This window comes from Lontra canadensis, unplaced genomic scaffold (genome assembly GCF_010015895.1).
Source record: "Lontra canadensis isolate GAN:19392208 unplaced genomic scaffold, GSC_riverotter_1.0 scaffold215, whole genome shotgun sequence".
NCBI classification, from domain to species: Eukaryota; Metazoa; Chordata; class Mammalia; order Carnivora; family Mustelidae; genus Lontra; species Lontra canadensis.
Window position 1 is genome coordinate 20,191 of NW_022631209.1, and position 13,892 is coordinate 34,082.

The window sequence follows — 13,892 nt, forward strand, 5'->3', positions numbered from 1 at the left end:
GAACTCTGATGGCACAGGTCATGCTGGAAAATGGTGATCTTTAAGTTCATTAGAATTAACTCTAAAGGGTGTTTTATAATGCCCAAAGTGAAAATGACCTATCAAAGTAGATAAAAATACATTGTACAGAAAGACGGCATTTTTAGAGGACGTGTTATTTACCATACCTGTCACCCAGGCTCATTCGCTATGGTGGTGGGGACATCCCCTGACTACATACATAAATGAAACAGATCAAATGAGACATTTCTCGCTGCAAACCAGTGTGTTGTCGTGCAATGAGAGTGGACCAGAAGTGAGAAGGTCAGAACTCTCGTGTTGATTGCTATTAAGTCGTGGTGTGATCTCGTACAAGACTCTTCACCTTGGCAGAGTGTGTTTTTTCGTCTATAAGAGATGATGATTGGGAGAGACGGGTCGTGAAGTCTTTCCAGCTCTATGATGCTGTAGTTTATTTCTATTCAGCATTGTCAGCCTCAGGATTATCTGGATTTAATAAAATGAGGAAGGCGGGACAACCTGATCTTTGATGAGATGACGGTGTGCTCAAGGTTTATTTCTCTCTCTCTCCTTTCTTGAACTCACTCATTTGATGGACACAAAGGCCTTCCTTGGACAGTTTTCGTGAATTCAAGATCAGATAAATTAGAACAAATAAGTGTATGATGAGTGAACATTTTTTCATGACCTAATTCATATTGATCATTTCAAAGCCTGTCTCCTGGTTCTGCCCCTGGCAGACACTATGGAAGAGAGGACTCTTTGTTTCCTGGTGCCACAGGCTTCACATTTTAAGATATGATAGAGCATTCTCCTTCTGAGATAAACATTCACTAATCTTTTATTTGCGTCTCTAAATGGCATTGACCTTTGATCGTTTCTAGGACCCAAAGAGCTTCTTTTGTATTTTCAAGGAACCTACTGAAAGGGTCTCAAAGAACCTATGAGTTGCCACATGTGACCACTATGTGAGTGGTACCTTCTAGCTCCATGAAGAAGTTCCAATTGTGAGAAACTCCTTCAGCAAACCTCTTGTATCACCGCCCTGGAAAAAGCAGGACAATAAAACAACATATCAGAGGGCAGCTGATAGATGAGGCTTTGGACTGAATGTCTGCGTCCTCCCAAAATACATTATGTTGAAACCTAATCCCTAGCTTAGAGGTGGGGCCTTTGGGACATGATGAGGTCATGAGGGTGAAGACTTTATGAATAGGATTCCTGCCCTCACAACAGAGACTCCAAACAGGTCCCTTGCCCCTTCCATCATGCGAGGTTATAGCAGAAAGATCACTGACTCTGAAACAGGAACAGGGCCCTACCAGACACTGAATCTGCCAGCGCCTTGATCATGGACTGCCAGTCTTCAACTGTCAAAGATCAATGTCCAAGACAGATTAACAGGAGAAAAAAAAAAAACAAACACACAAAGTTTTATTATGTGCACACGGAGTCCCAATAATGAGAGTGAGACCTAGAGAAATGGCCAAGGCGGGCAGTTTTCATACATTTTAGGCAAAGAGCCAACAAATTTGCAAGGGAATTACAGGAAAAGGGAAACAAGTGTTTGGCAGTTTCAGTTAAGGAATTCGTAGCAGAATTTGGTCTGAGGTAGTAGATTAGGAAAAAGTAATAAGGTCAGAGGTCCCTACCTCCCCTCCAGGCAGCATCCCCGTTCTCTGTTCGAGTCACTGTACTCACCTTGCTCTCGAAATGTGCTTCCTTCCCTCACCCTTTCCAATCACCTCTAGTCCTGCTGCTCTGACTGGTGATGCCTGGGCAAGAGGAGCAAAGAACCAGAGGTCGGGTGATGAGGTCCGTGAAAGAGGCGCTGGAGAGGTCAGGTCTTACCAAGATCTTTCTCCATTTCATTTTGGGTAACTGTTAGTATAAATGCTTTGACTCATGATGGCATTGTTTTTTTATTTTTCTTACTTTGTGTTTCTGTGTCAGTGTCAGGCTGAGGGCACGGTCCCCCTAAGATGGGCTGCTTTGGCATGAAGATGATTTTGAGTGAAAAAGCAATCAAGGGGCACCTGGGTGGCTCAGTCGTTAAGCTTCTGCCTTTGGCTCACGTCATGATCCCAGCCTCTGCATCGGGCTCCCTGCTTGACGGGAAGCCTACTGCTTCCTCTCCCACTCCCGCTGCTAGTGTTCCTGCTCTCGTTCGCTCTCTGTCAAATAAATTAATAAAATCTTAAAAAAAGAAAAAGCAATCAAAACCCAGCAGATTCAGGAGAGGATCTTTACCTCCCCCAGTAGTGCCTAAAAGAACTGAGATAGAGCACCTGCTCCAGTAGGGAGCTAGCACCAGAGAGAACCGCATCATATTATTACAAACGAGGTGCAGTAGACAGGGAGAAACCTAGAAACACCTGTTTGATTGATCAAAGTCCTTCATGCCCCATCGTTTCTGAGGACCCAGCAAACACATGTTTACCAAACATTGACTCTTTTTCGTCTTCCTGTGCTTGCATTCCCTCCCTTTTGAAGTCTCAGACCTCTATCCCCTTCTTATTTGAAGAGGACCCCTCTACTTCATTTTGCTTGACTCTCCTAGGAATTTCCCCATCTGTGTGGATTCCTGGTACGTACAACATCACATTTGATTTTCTCCTGCTTGCCTGTTTCCTGTCAATTTGATTCTTAGCCCAGCTAGGACCTAAAAGGGGACAGGAAATTCTTGCTTCCCGACAGATGCATTCCTGATATTATATTTTCGAACAAAGCCATTGTGGATTTGGGGTGTGTGGACAAAACCTCTGCCTAATAAAGGGTAATGACATTGACCTGTAAGAGAGTGGCCAAGGAGCACCAACGCTGTTAACAGAGAATCGGATGTTTTCAGAATCAACTCTCAATCAGTTCTCACGGCCATTTATTACATAATGGATAAAACCATCGGGCTAATGAAGCGAGTGGGTGTCCTGCGTGCGTGGCTAACGGTAAGGAGTATGCCAGCTTATGGAATGTACTCACTTGATGGCCATCTGTTTGTCCTTTGATGCATTTCATCTTAAAGGAAGATTTATCCTAATTAAACAACTTGAACTACCAATAAAAGTTACGCTAGTGTATTCCCACACGCTCTGTCGAACTTGTGTGTGTCAATCTTTAAGGTCTGTTTCAATGACCCGGATTGGATTAATTTGAACGAGCCGCTCCTCTTGATCTTGGTTCCAGCCTCTGATCTTTTCGTGAACAGTTGTCGGCTGAACCTCAGGTGTCCTTCTCTCTGGTGATAAGGCGGGTGATAGCAATGTAAATCCAGAAACCCCCGGATTTCACCACCTGTTTGGTTCTTTTCCATTCGGTTTCAGATCAAGTCTTGGCGCCACGTGTTGTGAGGCCGCGTCTATCCCAGAATAGATCCTGACAAACAGTCCGTGAAAGACAGGCGGCAGCTGGCTGACTGGGAAGGGAGCTCTGTCTCTCTGCCAACTGGCACACCAGGCCCGGCAGCGGGTATTCAGTAAGTGCCTACTCAATGCACGGAATCCGAAACATTTAAAATGTGGTACTTGCCTGTATGATTGGCCTAGGACTCTGCACCACGCAGCACATGGCTGTGGGGGAGCCGCCTGTCCCTCTGTTCTCTGGAGGTGGCCTCAGGCGACCAGTGGCTGTTATGGTTGTTCTTTCTCCCAGTCCTCACCTCACAACAAGGAAGCCATTATTCACGAGCATCCATCTCCAATCTGTGGATTCAATTCTAAAGTCTTGTAAACCTGAACCATGTGAATTCATGTGGGGTTTGTACAACAAGACATTAGCTGAGAGGCACCTGGGAGGCTCAGTCAGTTAAGCACCTGCCTTTGGCTCAGGTCATGATCCTGTGGTCCTGGGATCGATCCCAGGTCGGGCTCCCCGCTCATTGGGGTGTCTGCTTCTCCCTCTCCCCCTGCTTCTGCTCTCTCAAATAAATAAACAAACTTTTTTTTTTAATTAGAAAAAGAGAAATGCCTCTTTTCATTTTTTTAAAAGGCAAGGCTGCTTCTTTTCTTCCAGGGATTTCTGCTAGCGTGTGGTAGGCAGGGCACCCTGTCAAGAAGAAAACCACAGGCCCAGAATGGCAATGTTGTCACTGAGGTTACAGCCCCAAGTCAGTAACCCGAGACATAACACCAACATGACTGCAGTTTCAACCCCCCAAACATGCAATCTGTCACCAGGCAACGTGGCGATTTCCTGGTCAGCACCAGGGAGTTTACCGGTGGACCCCTTCCCTCCTCCTAGGGCGACCTGGCCTAAAACAACAGATTCTTTGCTCATCGTTTCCTTTTTTCCACTTTCTATCTTTAAAAACAGTTCCTTTTTTGCAGCATTTCGGAGCTTCTCTCTGTTTGCTGGAAGGGATGCTGCCTGATTCAGGAATCGATGAACGAAGCCAGTTAGAGCTTTGAAATTTCCTTGGTTGCATTCTTGTTACAGAACAACCCTGTTCTCCCGTGGTTGCTGCGGCAGCTCCTCCTCGTGGCTTCTTGAGAGCAGGGCCAGGTCATGGGACAATCAGGGTTTCCTTAGTGAAATGAGAATCTTGGCAGTTTCTGCTTTCAGCCTACTTAGGAGAGGATGAGTTCTGTGACCTTGAGTTGCTGCATGAGGGCCATTGTCTACACGCTCTCTACCCAGCTGGTTTCACATACTCCTGTCCTGTGGCTGTGTTGATTTCTGAGGCTTCCCCAGAGAACACCCGGAGGTCTCGCGGACAAATCCATCCTATCCAAACTGACACGAAGTCATACAGTGCAGACTCTCCTTCCCCTGAAAAATGGAAACACTCTCTGGAACAAAAAGCTTTTGACTATTAAAAGGACAAATTTGGGCACGGGAACAGTCTCAAGGCTGCTGACTGCCCTAGGCTCCCACAGTCCTCTGAAACGGGTTTGCTCTTTGCATGCACTTTTTTGGGGACTTAAGGAAGACAGAGCACCTTCTGATGCCTCCTGCATTGTAAAAGCAAACAAAAAACCAAGGGCAATTTCTCAAGAGGGGAAGTCGCTTTGGAAAGCACCCTGAGGACATATAAATAAGTAATACCTAATTAAAATGCAGATTCTCCAATACCCCCACAGGGATGATTCATTTATCTGGGGTGAGGCTCGAGATCCCATTTTATCAAGTACCCTGAGGCACCCAGGCAGGCACTGCTTTGAGAAACGGGGACCTAGCTTCAAGTTCTATCTGGGGCATTCCAGAAACATACTCTCTTTACATTTTAAGGAGAGAAAAATGTCTGCTTAAATTAGACCAAAGCAGAGCCCTCATAGATTTAAGGTGATTGACACAAGGGAGACATACACTCACTTGTTTCATTTCCCCTGCTTCACAAAACCATTTTTTCCAGCCCTTGTTTTTACTCCTAATGAGTTACTACCTGATCCCAGGAGGATTTGAGGGGATGGACTTGGCCTTCTGACCACTCGCCTGACATTAACCAATCCTCTCATTCTGGCCAACAGGATGCAGCTCCTTGCCCAGAGGACTGAAACAAGCTGGCAAGGTGTGACCCTGACCCCTCTCCGGGGAAAGGAGTCTGAGCTTACAGTGACGGGGTCTATGCTGAGTCTCTCTGTGCTCTGACACAGACACCTTCTGAGAACTGTCCTCCTTGGGATTCCTTGTGTAATCTGGGTTATGCACTAGGATCACCTGCCAAGCTCTTCAAACCAAATAATCCCCTAGGTCTCCCCAGAGACTCGGATGGCAAGGTCTTATGAGGTTGCTGAAGGGAACAATGTCTGAGCAGCTTTGAAGGTTGAACTGCCCCCCCACCCCCACCCCCTGCCCCGGGAGTAGAGAGAGCCTGCTGGACAGGAGGAACACATCTGCAATGGGATGGAAGCATTGGTTTATTTAACGAATGTTTATTGGAGGCCGACTCTCCGCAGGGCTATGAGCTCGGAGTTGGAGAAAAATATGGGAAAATGAGACAAAGAGCCTTCCTTTGAGAGGCCTGGAGCCCAGGAGCCATGAAAGAACATCCCTGGTCTCCACAAGGGCGCTCCCCTCTGGTTTCTCTGCTTCTGCTCCCGCGCCCCCTGCAGGGTGTTCTCGGAACAGCAGCACATGCACCTGCTGAAACCCTCATCACAGAGTGATGTTCCTCATTCCCCACCTGCCTGCGGTTTTATGAGTCCAAAATCCAAAGTCCTCCCGGTGGTCTAGGAAGCCCTAAATTCTCTGGCCCTTTCTTGCATCACTGACCTCATTTTCTCGGTTCCTCTCTTGGTTACCGAAGGCTCAGACCCCACCCTTCTTTTTCTCATCCTCAAACCCGGTAGGCAACCCCTTACTCCTGACTTCTCTTGAGGTGCTCTGCTCTTGCCTCTGCCCCGAAGGCTCTGCAGGACCCCCCACCTCCCCCACGTGTCTGCTGCACGTCTCTGCTCCTATTTAACCTCATGGGCGGGCAGCACCGACCATCCAGTGTGAAAGAATAAATGCCTTCCTACCTTGCCAGCCTCTCTTTCTTTACCCACTTTCTTAGCCTAGACTCCTGCCTGTGTGACATACTGTACCTTTCTATTTTGACTTCTGTATTTCACCTACGCTGATCAGGACTCTTTGCATCGATATAGTCCAAACCGAGCCCGCCACACGGCATGGTGCACGCTGCCAGCTGCGATGTGGAATGCCCGGGCAGTGCGGGGCCCCTAGCAGGCGTGCAATACAGACTCATTGAACCGAGGAGTACGTGGGAGTCCATACACCGGGGCAGGAACCGGGGGCTGGAGGGAAGCCAAGGGAAGCTCAAGAAAGTCCATTTTGCCTCGTGGAGGAGCCAATTCTTTTTGTTTTAAAGGAAGAGACAGGATCCGCTTTGTGATTTAGACAGAGTCCTTGGTCAGAGCGGAAGATGAGTACAATTACTTCCCCGGTATATGGATGAAGACGCTGAGGCACACAGGTTAAGCAAGGTGCCCAAGTGCGCAAAGCCAGTAAGCGAATTAGTAAGATTCAGGCTCCGGAGGTTGCCTCTAGAGTCTGCCGTCATCACCAGGCTCTACTCCTATCGGATTAAAAAAAATTTTTTTTTTCCTGACCAGTTGTCTTTGTGTACTTTGAACCAATCACAACATCTAAGCTGAAACATGGTAGGTGTGTATTCATTTCCCCTTTTCCCAAAGGAAGAGAATCACAAAACATATCCTGTGCACGGATCCCCCCGGCTGCACGTCCGTCTCCTCTGTCCTCTCAGCTGAAGTCCGGTTCTCAGGAGCGGTTTCCATACAAGGCAGTGCTGCAGGTGTGTACGGGCATTGCATTAAAGCTCTTGGGTGCACCAGCAAGGGAGGAAACTTTCTCCCTGAGGCCAGCGCCCGAGGGCAACTGTCAGTTCACAAAGAAAGGTTATGGTTCTGAAAATGATGCTATCAGAGAGCAGGGGGGTGTGAGGGGGACATCTGGGTGGGGTGGGGGGGGGACCCTGAGCCTGAGAGATGAGGCATTTGTCCCAAGGCATGAAAGCCAAGAGTGAGAAAGGTGGGGAGTTTGAGGGAGAATATTCTAGAACAGACAGAATCAGAATGAGGAGATAGAACAAACTGATAGGTTTTATTGAAAGTAAGGGTTAGACTAATTCATGGACGGTCTTCTGCTCCTCAGTATGAGGTTTCCAAGGAATTCTAGCATTAGACAGAAATAAGTACTTTTAGAGAGTTTGTCGTAGGCCTTCCTTAAATGCATTTGGCCTCTGCTGAAATTCTTTTTCTTTTGTCTGGCCTTGAAAATAATGGAGTTTTCTCATAGAATGAGCTGTGTGTTTGTGTGATTTTGAGAGGGTCTAAGAGCAGCTCTGCAGAAGTGCTGGACAGATACTGGACACTATTACAAGGTTTGTTTTTTCCCTCAGGCAATTCTGCTTATATCTGTCTGCATGATTTTGGAAAAACTGAAAAACTTGGCTAATCTTATATCTTTTAAAGAAATACCTGTACTTTTTTCTTCTTTAGGAATTCTCAAAAAAATCAACCAGTATACACAAAAACTTTACCCTGTTGGACATCAGATGACTTAAAATGAGACAACTGAAAAGACACACAGACCCTCTTCTCCAACCATATTTTAAAAGCAATATAGTGGAAAACACTCATTTGAAAAGATTTATGTACCCCTGTGCTTATTGCTGCATTATTTATAAGAAGCAAGCTAGGACGTATCCATCCATAGATGAATGGATAAAGAAGATGTGATATAAATGCATACATATATATATATACACATATATATATGATGAATTATTACTCAGCCATGAAAAAGAATGAGATCTTACCATTTATAACACCATGGTATAATGCTAAATGAGATAAGTCAGATAGAGAAAGACAAATAGTATCTGATTTCACTTATATGAGGGAATCTAAAAACAAAACCAATGAGTAAACACAAACAAATGAACTAAAAGCAGAAACAGACCCATTAATACAGACGACAGACTGATGGCTGCCAGAGGGGTCGGAGGTGGTGGAAGGGACGAAATGGGAGAAGGGGAGTGGGAGGGTCAGACTTCCATTTACGGAATGAATAAGTCACAGGGAAGAAAGACACAGCATAGGGACTATAATCAGGGGTATTGTGAGCACGTTCTACGGTGACAGATGGTAGCTACACCTGTGTTGAGCCTCGCTTAACACATGGAGTTGTTGAATCACTATGCTGTCCGCCTGAAACTAATGTAACCTTGTGGGTCAACTAGACGTCAATAAAAAATAGAATAAATAATAAATAGATGAATAAATAAATAAATAAATGTAAGCAACACAATGGGGGAGGAGCATGGGATAGGGCACCGTCAGACTTTTCCCTCAAATCCAAAATGTCTTTCCTTGGAAACCTTTAGAGAAGTATTAATAAGTCTTATCATTGCACACCCGGAAAATCTAAGTTTTCACCCTCCGTGAGGATGTACGCAGTTTGAGGCAAGAAAACTGTGAGTTGAACTGATCTGCCTGAATGTACATGTTTCTTTTTTTTTTTTTTTTAAGATTTTATTTATTTATTTGACAGAGAGAGAGATCACAAGTAGGCAGAGAGGCAGGCAGGGGGTGGGGGAGCAGGCTCCCTGCTGAGCAGAGAGCCTGATGTGGGACTCGATCCCAGGACCCTGGGATCTTGACCTGAGCCGAAGACAGAGGCTTTAAACCACTGAGCCACCCATGTGCCCCCTGAATGTACATGTTTCGCTGGTGAAGGGTCAGCCTGGGATCAAGGGCTGCTTTCCTTGGATTCCAAACATCTTTCTTCCACAACTTAGATCATGTCTCATGACAAATAAAAGCATACTTAGGTTGAGGAAAGGCGTTTTTTGTCATCATTTCCTTGGTGTCTTCCATTTGACATTAAAACTTGACTTAAGGGTGCCTGGGTGGCTCAGTGGGTTAAGCCGCTGCCTTCGGCTCAGGTCATGATCTCAAGGTCCTGGGATCGAGTCCCACATCAGGCTCTCTGCTCAGTGGGGAGCCTGCTTCCTCCTCTCTCTCTCTCTCTCTGCCTGCCTCTCCATCTACTTGTGATCTCTCTCTGTCAAATAAATAAATAAAATCTTAAAAAAAAAAAACTTGACTTAATATGTCAGAATCTAAATATTATCTTCTCCTGAGCAATGAGGAAGATTTAAAAAAATCCTTCCCCCCCCCACCCCCCACAGCACAGTGTGTGCCTCATAGCAGATCTTCAGTAAATACTCAGTGAAAATGAGTGAATAAATGATGGGACAAAGAAAACGGGAAGCCTGAACTCAATACAGTTTCCATTTCCTGAGACAAATGGACTGCCGTAGAAGCAGGGGCTTTGACCTCTAAGACCTTGGACCATTGGCGCGTGCAGTAAACAGCGCTGAAAGTGTCCCTCACCTCAAGCCTTCTTCTCCATCATCACCCCTCAGCCCCAGCCCAGGCAAGAGAACTCATATTTTATGTAATTTTAACCAGGTGGAACAGGGATGGGTTCCTGACCTCAAAAAAGCCAAGCCATTTGGATAGCCAGACTGTCATACTCTCTGATTATCAACAATTTGACTAAGAGACCGAAGTTGTTGTCAGAAATTAAAGGTCACCATGGCAAGCCATAATCACGTACTGTAAAAGGGAATCAAAGTAAGAGGAAGCAGAGGAAGTCAACGTTGAAAGACAAAATACTAGGAGAGGTACGGGGGCTCTCTGTCTCAGAACATGTGACAGAGAACCCCATCCACAAAGAAGAGAGACCCAGGAGGAGCGAAGGGAGAGACATGGTTCCTGACTTCCCAGATCTGAAGTATAGTTTTCATGAAACTCAATTTTATTTCATTTCCTTGAGACTTCCTTATATACTTTCTTATATTTCAATAACTCTTCTTCTTATTATTATATTTCATGTCACCATTTCTGGGTTTTTTTTTCTGCAACCAAGAACTTTCATTAGAATAGCATGTTTTCAACTTAAAGACCAAAATTTTTAATAAAGCTAAATATTAAAAGTAACATATTCATCGGTTTTTGTTTTCGGTGGACTCTTTCAATTAGGAATTTTGTGCCAGTGGCTTTAGCAATGCTGTTGCTGGCTGACATTGGTATCTAGGGCATTTGAGCAAGTAAATGTGTTCTGTCACCTTGCTGACAGGCAAAGCTATTTGAATTGGTTTCCAGAGAATTCTGGCACTTCCAACTAATGAGTATTTTTACAGACTCAAAGCATTTATGGAAGGAAGAAATATAAGAAAATGTTTGGTTTCCTTGAATGTGACAAATAACTAATTTGCTAATAAATGGATAATGTCACCCTGACACCTATGTGGATAAATGATTACCTCTTTTAGCCATTTAGATATACTATTTGCTTTCTTGCTAGTGCAATTATGATTTATCATAGCAATACCTCCTATATAGTAATTCCTTATTCAGTTAATATGGTTGATATGTGCCATGATAAACAATTGTTTACCTGGTATGTATATCACAAGTTTTTTTTTTTTTTCTTTTGACAAATTTTCATGGAGGGTCTGCTGTATACATAAAACTAGGTTTTGGTTGGGGAAAAGGAACACAGTCATCATCCCTACTCTTAATGTTATATTTAAAAGGCAGAATGGAGGAGTCTGAGTGGTTCAGGAGGTTAAATGTCTGCCTTTGGCTCAGGTCATGATATTGGGGTCCTGGGATCAAGGCCAGCATGGGGAGTCTTCTTCTCCCTCTCCCCCTACCCCTACCCCTGCTCATGCTCTTTCTCTCTCTCAAATAAATAATAATACCTTTAAAAAAAATAAAAATAAAAGGCAGAATGATTATTGATTTTATCAAATGTTCTGTTAAAACATAGGTATATTGTATTGTTCCTTAGAGCCTGGTTTGGAGAATTAAGGTTTCGTTTTCAAATCTGGAAGCCCATATTCATTAGGAGAAGTTGATTTGGATGAAATTTCTCCTCTGATCTATACATTGGTAGTAATCTACCAGGCTCAGCCCAAAAACTATTTGATGAATAAATAAGTGAATGAGTGAAGAAATTAACTGGTAAGATTATAAGCAGAAAAATGTTACATGGGGGAATTCTGGCACATTGAGAGCAGCAACTAAACTCAGTGTGACTAAATTAGGTACAAGGTGTTTTTCCTGATGCCTCCTCAGAACATCGAAATTTTGACTCTACTTGGGTTTTCTTGGTATTGGTCCTTGTGTATGTGCTGCATACAGCCTTTCTAATAACCTATATTCACCTGGGACCACTGATCTTAACCCCTTGACCAATCCCAGAGACTTAATTAGTGATTAGTAAGGGAGTCTTACTTCCCTCCAGGATGTCTGAAAACTTTTGTAACTTCCTCCCCTCTAAAGGTTTAACACCAGGGAGAGATGTAGGGAGCCACTGTGGCTTTTTCTCCGGCTCCCTCCATTTTCTACTATGGGTCATTTTAATCTCCTTACAACGGGAAGAGTCATGGCCTTCAAGTAGGGCTAGCTGAAAAAGATTCTCTCACTGCACACCTTAATGGTATTTTCCATGGGACAAATTTAAAACATTTGGGCTATTTTGTTTGGGGACGTCTGCCTGATCTGCCTATAGTGGAGACGATCTAGCCCTATTAGTGCATAAAAGCTTCAGTATTACAGGCCAACATTGTGATTTCAAGAAATCCAAGGTTATTAAGTCTTTTTTTTTTTTTTTTGGTTATTAAGTCTTTAGACTGGACCTGTATCACTAGTGAATTTAATCTTAAAAATAATAATCTGAAATTTCACTTTTAAGATGGCAGACTGAAAACGCTGTTGTCTCCTCTCCTTTTTAAAATCATTCTAAAAATCACAGAGAATTGAGTGTAAAAATATAAATTTCATCTAGGAGACAACTATAGTCCCAAACAGAAATGTGAAAAGATGGTTCTTTATGAGGCAAAGTCGAATTTGGGTTTGATGAAATGCAAGGCAGAAATGTCTACAGCTGTGTCTCTCAGGCAACGAGGGCAGGAGCTCTAAAATGTTGGCACATCTCTTAAGACAAGACTTTCATCCATTGTCTGGAACAATGGGAACAGATGTTAGTGCCGGGCACTTGTCTGGATCGGGTTTGGCACCCAGGAGAAGCAAGGGAATTGAAACTGAACGAAGAATCACATGGACGGCTGTCAAAGATAAGCAAAGAGGGGCACTAGTTAAAATAGCAAGGACTGATTTTAATCAGTAATAACTATTGTAATAAGGACAAGAGCCTAGCAGGAACCGAACTCAACTTTGATTTGTGGAGTGACTGGGCATTTTTTCAGAAAGAATGGGGGTGAAGGGAGGAGGAGAGCAGGGGCTCAGGAGAGTCGGAAAAGTGACAATTACAAGTGGGAAGAGAGGGTTTGGTCTATGGGAACCTACCTGGATTTGCTGACTGGGGCTTATCAAAGTTAGGCTCCCACTCTCCAGCAGGGCCTGGGAGGCAGGGCCCTATCCTTCCTTATGTGTGGGCTGGAAGAGACAGTTCATTTGGCAGCCTTGAGTTTTCTCAAGCAGGCTTACACTTATAAGCAATGACTCTGCAATGACACCATGCCCCCAAATCTTGGTGGTTTAAAACAATTAATTTTAGGAGCACACACATGGGTGGCTCCATTGATTAAGTGTCTGACTCTTGATCTCAACTCAGGTCTTGATTTCAGTGTTATGAGTTCAGGCCCCAGGCTGGGCTCCACTCTGGTCATGGAGCCTACCCAATAAAACAAAACAAACAATAAATTTTAATCTCTCACTTAGGTTATGTGTCCTTTTTTGGGTTGACTGAGCCTGCTCCATCATCCCTAGTTAGGAACCCAGGCTGAAGAAACCACTGTTATCTGGAATGTCCCAAGTCTCCATAACCAGAAATAAAGAAGACATACCATACAGCGGCTCTTAAAACTTCCAGTAGAAGTCCCACATGCCACTTCCATGAACATTCCCTTGGCCACTTGCAAGTCAGAAAGCCATAGTTAATTTCAAATGGGGAGGGAAGTTCAATGTTCCTATGTACGTATGCATGTACTATGAATGGGAAAATATTTGCAAATATCTCCAAGGACTACTACAATGCTCTTTAAAATATGGCTTAAGAAAACTTCCCATAAGTAAAATTAGATCTGAGTCTATAATAAAGGATATATTGTATTCCATGAGAAATGAATCCAGAAAGATAAAACAATACAATCCCAGAAAAATGGGAGAGATAAATCCTTAGAATTCAGATAATATAAATACACACACACATGTACACACACACACACACACACATATCCAGTGCTATGAAAAAGTAGAAAATAGATCATGTGTTTTCTTTCTTTCTCTTTTTTTTTTTAAGATTTATTTATTTATTAGAGAGAGAGAGAATGAGAGACAGCACAAGCGGGAGGTGCAGGGGGAGAGGGAGAGAGAATCTCAAGCAGACTCCACGCTGAG